General features: G+C 42.5%; 1 pseudogene; it reads left to right on the top strand.

Annotated features, from left to right (window-relative positions):
- Nucleotides 1-1,516: 1,516 nt before the first annotated feature.
- LOC133764811 (la-related protein 4B-like) lies at nucleotides 1,517-3,452 on the top strand (annotated as a pseudogene).
- The last annotated feature ends 3,713 nt before the right edge of the window (nucleotides 3,453-7,165 follow it).

Raw genomic sequence — 7,165 nt, 5'->3', positions numbered from 1 at the left:
TGAATGCACTGGTTTGAATTGATGCAGGAACTAGCATGTGATTCAATAGGTCAAGCTGCTCTTCTTATATTGACATCTCATACAGGAGTGCAGGTTTGAGTCCTGGCAACTCCTCTTCCAATCTAGATTCCTGCTAGTCAGTGGAGAAGGCAGTGGATAATGGTCCAACCATTTCTGTCAACCATATGGAAGACCTGGATGAAGCTCCTGGCTCCTGTCTTTCATCTATTTCAGCCCTGATTGTGGTGGGCATTGTGTAGTAAGCCAACAGATGAGTGATTTCTGCTGCTTGTCTTTCTCAGTCTGACTTCCAAATAAAAACTAAATTAAAAATTAAGGAGTGGCCATTTGACATAGTGGTGTGACCACTGCTTGGGATGCCTGCATCCCATGTCAGAGAGCCTGGGAAAAGTCCCAGCTCTGCTTCTGATTCCAGCTTCATGTTGGTGTGCATTCTGAGAGACAGTGATGAGGGTTAAAGGAGTTGAGTCCGTGCCACCCTTGTAGAGACCCAGATTGTGTTTCAGGTTGCTAGTTTGAACTTGGTCCTGCCCCAGCTGTGGCATAAAGTTGGGGAGTGAACCAACAGATTTGAGATACACCCCATCTCTACTTTTCAAGTACAAAAATAAAATAATTATTTTTGAAGAGCAACAGGGTTTTCAAAACCTTTAAAATAGAAAGATCAAGCTGTTTCCAAGCTATCACAAATATATTCACAAAAAGAAATGCATTGTGAATGTTATTCTATTTTTTTGTGCAGTCTCCACACATGTAGGTGCTTAGAAGGGACAAGTTTTACAACTTTGGCCTAATAGGAATTGGGTAAGGTTTAGCCTTCATAGTATTTGATGCTGTCCCTGCTTTACTAACATGATATGGATATTGTCATCTTACAATTTGGTCATTTTAAGAGTAGTTAATTTTGAAATTGCTTCAAACTTACAGAAATACCATGAGTGAATCCTATTCATTGAGAATGCCCAGTTATTATCCTTTAAGCACTTTTGCCCCTGGCCCACCTCAAGCTGGGTCCCTCCAGTGTTCCTTTCTGAGAAAATGTGGGCCCTGTATTCTCATCAGAAGCACCGTGGTTCGATGCTGAGCTCTGCTCAGTCTCCCATCTGCGCTATGATGGATGCTATCAACTTGGTATTTAGTGAATTTATGCCAGATTGATTCACACACAACCTTTTAAGGATTTATTTAGGTGTGTTCTCATGTGAAGGGAAGGAGTATTGGGGATCTGGAGTCTCGAGGTTGATACATTTTTGGCCCAAAAGGGGAAGAATCTGCTTCTGTCACTGCACCTGGCCCATGCCGGCCCTCTCTCCCTATGTCCAGCCTGGCCCGGCAGCTCTGCCTCTTCCTAATCTCCCTCCTTGGCTCTCCCTGCATGTTGTGGGGTCACTGGGCACCTGGGCTGCAGCAAGGAGCCTGCTGGAGGCCGGTGGGGTGGGGCTGGTGGCGCAGGCAGCATCCTGAAATTTACATTAAACTTCTCCCTGTAGAACCCATGACTTCTGATCAGGATGCTAAAGTTGTGGCTGATCTGCAGGCACAGCAAAGCCAAGAGGGTAAGAACAGCTCTCATTTGATGAATGGTCTTATGTCTCAAACTACTTCTCAAACAAGTTCCATCAAGCTTTGAGTCAGGTACCAACAACTAAGGTTTGAGAGCTAAACCCTAATGTGAAAGTGTGGGGGACTCATGTTACATTTGGAAGCAAGTAGTACAGCTGTCGGTTTGAGTGCTGCATGGGAGGAGACAGCAAGCCATGGTGCAGACTGCAGCCCACAGAGATTGGGTGTCAATGGTGATGGTGATAAAAGTCATGAGAATACAGCATTACCAGATTTAGATGAGTCAAAACAGACATGAACACTTTGGATCTGGATCATGCAGAATACGGATCTCTACCTGAAAATAGTGAAACAGGAGGAAATGAATCTCAACCAGAAAGCCAGGAAGACTCTCAAGAAGTACTTAAAAATTTGGAATTCTGTTTGTCTAGGGAGACTCTTGCTAGTGCCATGTATCTCACATCACAGATGGATAGTGATCAGTATGCTCTAATTACAATGGTAGCTAACCTTGACCATATCAAGAAACTCAGCACTAGTGTGGATTTGATTGTTGAAGTGCTGAGATCTTTACCTTTAGTCCAGGTGGATGAGAAGGGAGAAAAATTAAGGCCAAATCAAAATCGCTGCATAGTAATATTGCAAAAAATATCTGAATCTACCCCTGTGGAAGAGGTAGAAGCACTATTCAAAGGAAATAATTTACTGAAATTTATAAACTGAATTTGCTTATAATGATAATTGATTTTTTACATTTGAAGCAGAAGCTGATGTACAACAGGCTTACAAATACCTGCAGAAAGTCAAAACTTTTCAAGGAAAGCCAATTAAGGTGCAGCTAAAAGCCAAGGCAATAGCTATAAACCCATTTTTGCCAAAGAATGGATTTAGGTCTCTCTATATGAACCTTTATACACAACAGTGTTACACATAATTTATTTACCTCCAGTATACAGTCCCCAACAACAGTTTCCTCTGTACAGCCTGACTGCCCCCAGACATTGTCAACAATGCATAGCTATTTCAATCCACACTTGGTAACTCTATTTCCAAATACTGGATTTATACATGTGTTTACGTCTCCAATCTTCAAGCCTGCAACCTCTCTGACTTCACTCAGACAGTATCCTCCCAGAAGCAGGAAAAATTCCTTTGGCTATAGGAAGAAAAGGGAGGAGAAATTTATAAGCAGCCAAACTCAGTCTCCAACACGACCAAAGCCTCCATCACAAATTTTGAACTGGGGCTGTCCAACTTCCCCCCATTACCTGGAGCTGCAAGCAAATTGAAGAGAAGGCTTGTTTAAAAACAGGCTATGTAGCTTGATAATAGCATTATCAAAGGAAAGGAACCTCCATGCAGATGCAAGTAGGAATGCTATTCCTGTAGTGGTCCCAGAGAGCACTCACTGCTGGCTTCTTGTGCTGTATCAGCAACATATGAATGATCCCCTTCCCAGCCCATTCACCTGAGGATCCCAAGGTGGTAGAAAAGCAGAGGGAAACCCACATTGTGGACAGACTCCCTTCTCTCCTTACTACAACTGTGTGTAAATCAGAGCAGTGCATGGAGCTGCCACAGAAATGCAAAATCCCAGCTACGTGGAGATTTGTCAGAGAACGAGTAAAGAGCCGCCTTCTTCCCCACTGCAACCCCCAAAAGAACAAAAGTCAAACCCCCGCAGTTGTAGGAAGGAGGTGAAGAAGCTTGCTGTGCCCATGGAGAAATAGAGGGAGCCCCCTGCCCTCAAGTCCACTCCCAGAGTCCCCAAAGACCAGGGAAGGCAGCCTGGGCACTGGCCCTCACCCCCAGCTGTTGGAAAGTGTCTTCACAGAGGACAGAACACTCCCCCCAAGTCTCCTCAGTGAAAATCTTATGTCTGGGAGTGGTTGCATAGAGCTGCATTGCCACAAATGAAACACTCCTCCCACTATGTATGAGAATGAGTCGCTGGTTAGGCACTTGCAGTGTCTGTGAGCCCCATGGAATGCCTGCAAGTTATTTTTTCTTCTGTGAATCAGATTCTTCCCCTCTTAAAAAACTGTTTTTCAGGATTTAATTAATATAAACCTTATTTTTGGTTGGTGCTTAACTGGAGGTGATGTGTAAGTCTGATTTTTTTTCAGGATAGAAAATGCATTTATCCCAACAGATTCTTGTTTTTTATTAAGCCTCTGTGTGGTTCTGAATGCAAGCTATATAGTAAATTTTTCTAAATTAAAGGAACTATGCTACTTTATTTTTTAATAATATTGATCTACAAATGTGTATCTCAGATGCCCCAGCAGATGGATGAGGGATGGCAAGGGTGGCCTTGGTCTTGAGGTGGAAAGGGATTGGCAGTGTCAGGTTGCTGACACACTGGCATAGATGCTGTGCTTTCATCTAAACTGTTAACAAGTGAGTCTAGCATTTAAAAATACATATAAATGTACATATAGGTCTTTTTGGATCCAGTGGGCAGAAAGAACCTACAAAGCACACCCTAGAGAAACCTGAAAGCTTTGAGTTTTGACATCTTGCCAGCAACTAGCCAGCTTCTTCCCTCAATTGCAAGTGGCTATTACCTAAAATCAATTCAAAACACATGAATAGAACCTAAATGAAAATGTACTTTGTTGGCCACTGACACGTTGCCAGGACATTGTATCATGAAGTGGTTTTGATCCCTGAGAGCTGGCTGCACTGGCTCTTGGCATAGTGCACCTGCTCCATGCACATTTCTGTCCATGTCTCCCCTCCCCCAGGCACTCTCTCAGAAGAGTCTTCATCTTAACTCCATGACGATGTCTTCCTGAACCCCTGAATCAGCACATGGATTTAAAAGGTATGCAATGGTGAGAGAATGGTGTTTGAGGTTTTATTCCCCTCTTTGGCTGGTAGAGAACAAAAATTGTTGCTCTTTTTACCTCCAAGATGAGGGTCTCATTGATTCAGTTCTATAAGTGTTGTATTTCTGAACAAGGATGCACTTAAGTTATCAAGTTTGTAATAAATTTAAATATAAATTATTTTGTTTTAAAATGCCTAAAATTATTCTCTTTTATTTGTTTATTTGACAAATAGAGTTATACAGTGAGAGAGAGAGAGAGAGAGAGAGAAACATCTTCCTTCCATTGCTTCATCCCCCAAATGGCCACCACGGCCAGAGCTATGCCGATCTGAAGCCAGGTGTCTCCTGCTGGTCTCCCATGCAGGTGCAGGGGTCCAAGCACCTGGGCCATCCTGCACTGCCTTCCTGGCCCACAGCAGAGAGCTGTACTGGAAGAGGAGCAACTGGGACTAGAACCTGGCAACCATATGGGGTGCAGTGCTGCAGGTAGAGGATTAACCAAGTGAGCCATGGTGCTGACCCCCAACATTTTTCTTTAAGTATTCTAAGCAGCAGACATTAAAATATTCCCTGCTACGCATAACCATACAGTTTATTCCATGAAATGTTATTTAACAAGACTGAGGTTTCTTTAAAAAATTATTTCCATCTAATATTTAAAGGTTTGAATTGCATTTAAACTTGAAAATGACTTTGCCTTAACTTCTGTATAAGACAGCTTAGAGTTCATGGAGACATCCCGGGTTGACATGAGTGGATCAGAATTACTCAGTTACTGTGTGGATATTTTGTCACTAGTTTTACTAAGTATACCATAGTACAAGAACTAGCAGTAGTTTTTGTAATATACCTTAAGGCTCTTAAAGAGTTTATCTTTTTTTCTGATTGTTGAAAAATCCTGTAAATGCAAATAGTTGATACTGTATTAAATATGTGCACTTTAGGAGTGTGCTTTGCTTGTACAGTTGTAAATAATCAGAACATATTAAAAAGGTTCCCTACAGAGAAAATTTGATAAAATTATTGATATATTATAAATGTTGATGTTGAGCTGGATGCAGATATACTTAATGCTGTGGTTTGAATATTATTTTAATTTTTTGAGGTTTTTTTTTTCCCTCCCTCTCATACTGGTGTGTTGAACTGATTTTGCCTCTTTGCTGCAAAAGGGAAATGGAAAGTTTTATTAAAAGCTGTGAGATGTTTTTATGCTTTTTTCAAAATATGGAAATGCATATTAGTCATATTTAATGTGAACGAGTTCTGAAGTACAATGTAGTAAGTAGAAACTGGTAGGATCCTTAAGTCAAAATGGAAAATGATCTACTAATTCGAATCATATATTACTAAGTGTGATTTACTCTACCAGAGAAAACCCGCCTGGTGTCTCTCACTCTTTCCTTCAGAGAAGTAGTCATTATTCAAAGATGTAGAAATACACATATTGCCAATTAATAAGTTTCAAATGCCTGATTAAAGAATGGGAGGATTAATTTCTTGTTAGCTCTCAGATCGCTGGACCAAAAACTCAGACATAACTGACTTCTTCAAACAAAACCAAAGATGATGTAAACACTCAAAGGGCAAGCTCTGAGATCTGGGGCCCTTTGTGTCACTTCTTAGGAGCAGGTGCCAGGGTGTGCTCAGCCATCCCTGTCCCCAAACACCAGTGGGTCTGTAACAGTAAGTCCTTTCTGAAATGTGTGATATTTGTAGCATGATGTGTGTGTGATTAGAGCCAACTGTGGTTGGTTGGTTGTAAGCTAAAAGGCTAGAGCTCAAGAGCAGCATGCAGGAGAGCAGTGGGCATGTGGAGTGATGTCATCACACAGAAGGGGCTGTTCTGGTGGGTTCTGCTGCCATCTGGACGAGGTCAGTACACTGTAATTGCCGCTTAGCCAGTGGCCGTCTGTTGCATCCAGAGCCGAAACCTTGCTCAGATGTGATTTTTATAGTAAAGGTGATATGCCAAATAACTTTTTAAAAAAAGATTTATTTGTAGTTCAGGCCACCGAAGATTAGAGATGGGACTTGGGCACTCCCTTGACTTGCATCCTCTGGTCTGCTTTAACACAAACCAGGAGGAAAAGAAAGCTCGGCATCAGAAGCAATGGGTGGCAGGCCTATTAATGGCTGGTCTGTACAGTGATCTGCCCTCAAGGAGACCCAACAGGCCAGTCTACTGCAGTGGCTTTCAATGTGGTAAGCCTGGGCTTCAGCAGAAGTCAACTTGTGAAGAGCCCTGGCAGCTCTGCCAAGAGTTGGATCACTGGAAATGGACCTGCCCTGGAGTCGAAGGATGCCCAGGTCAGAGCCACAGATCTTATTGGTTCTAAGCTGAAAAGCCCTTCACTCAGCCCAACTTCCAAAGCGACCACTGCAGCTGAGGGGATGGCCAAATGGGTTAGCAACATTGCAGGCAGAACTGTAAATTTCTTATTAGAGATGCCACCTGCCTTTATCTGGCCAGCTCTCCTCCCAGGCCAGCTAAGTAATGAAACTCAACAGAGTGCCTTCCCCTAGGAGGTTCACACCTCCCTTAGGATGTACCTCATGTGAAGAGATAGATAGGTCTGGGCCTCTTAACTTACAAGGCCTAAAGCCCACCAGATTATTATCAAGCCCCTTCTATCAGGTTCTATTTGCCTCTCAATCAGAAAACTTAATTGTAGCTTAGACAGCACCTTTCTTAGCTCCTCTAATAATGACTCTGTCCTTTGTTCTAGACCCTGTCTAGCACACTTGGGC

Source organism: Lepus europaeus, chromosome 7 (genome assembly GCF_033115175.1).
Source record: "Lepus europaeus isolate LE1 chromosome 7, mLepTim1.pri, whole genome shotgun sequence".
NCBI lineage: Eukaryota > Metazoa > Chordata > Mammalia > Lagomorpha > Leporidae > Lepus > Lepus europaeus.
The sequence above is the reverse complement of the archived record's forward strand: the minus strand, read 5'-3'. Positions and strand labels throughout refer to the sequence as shown.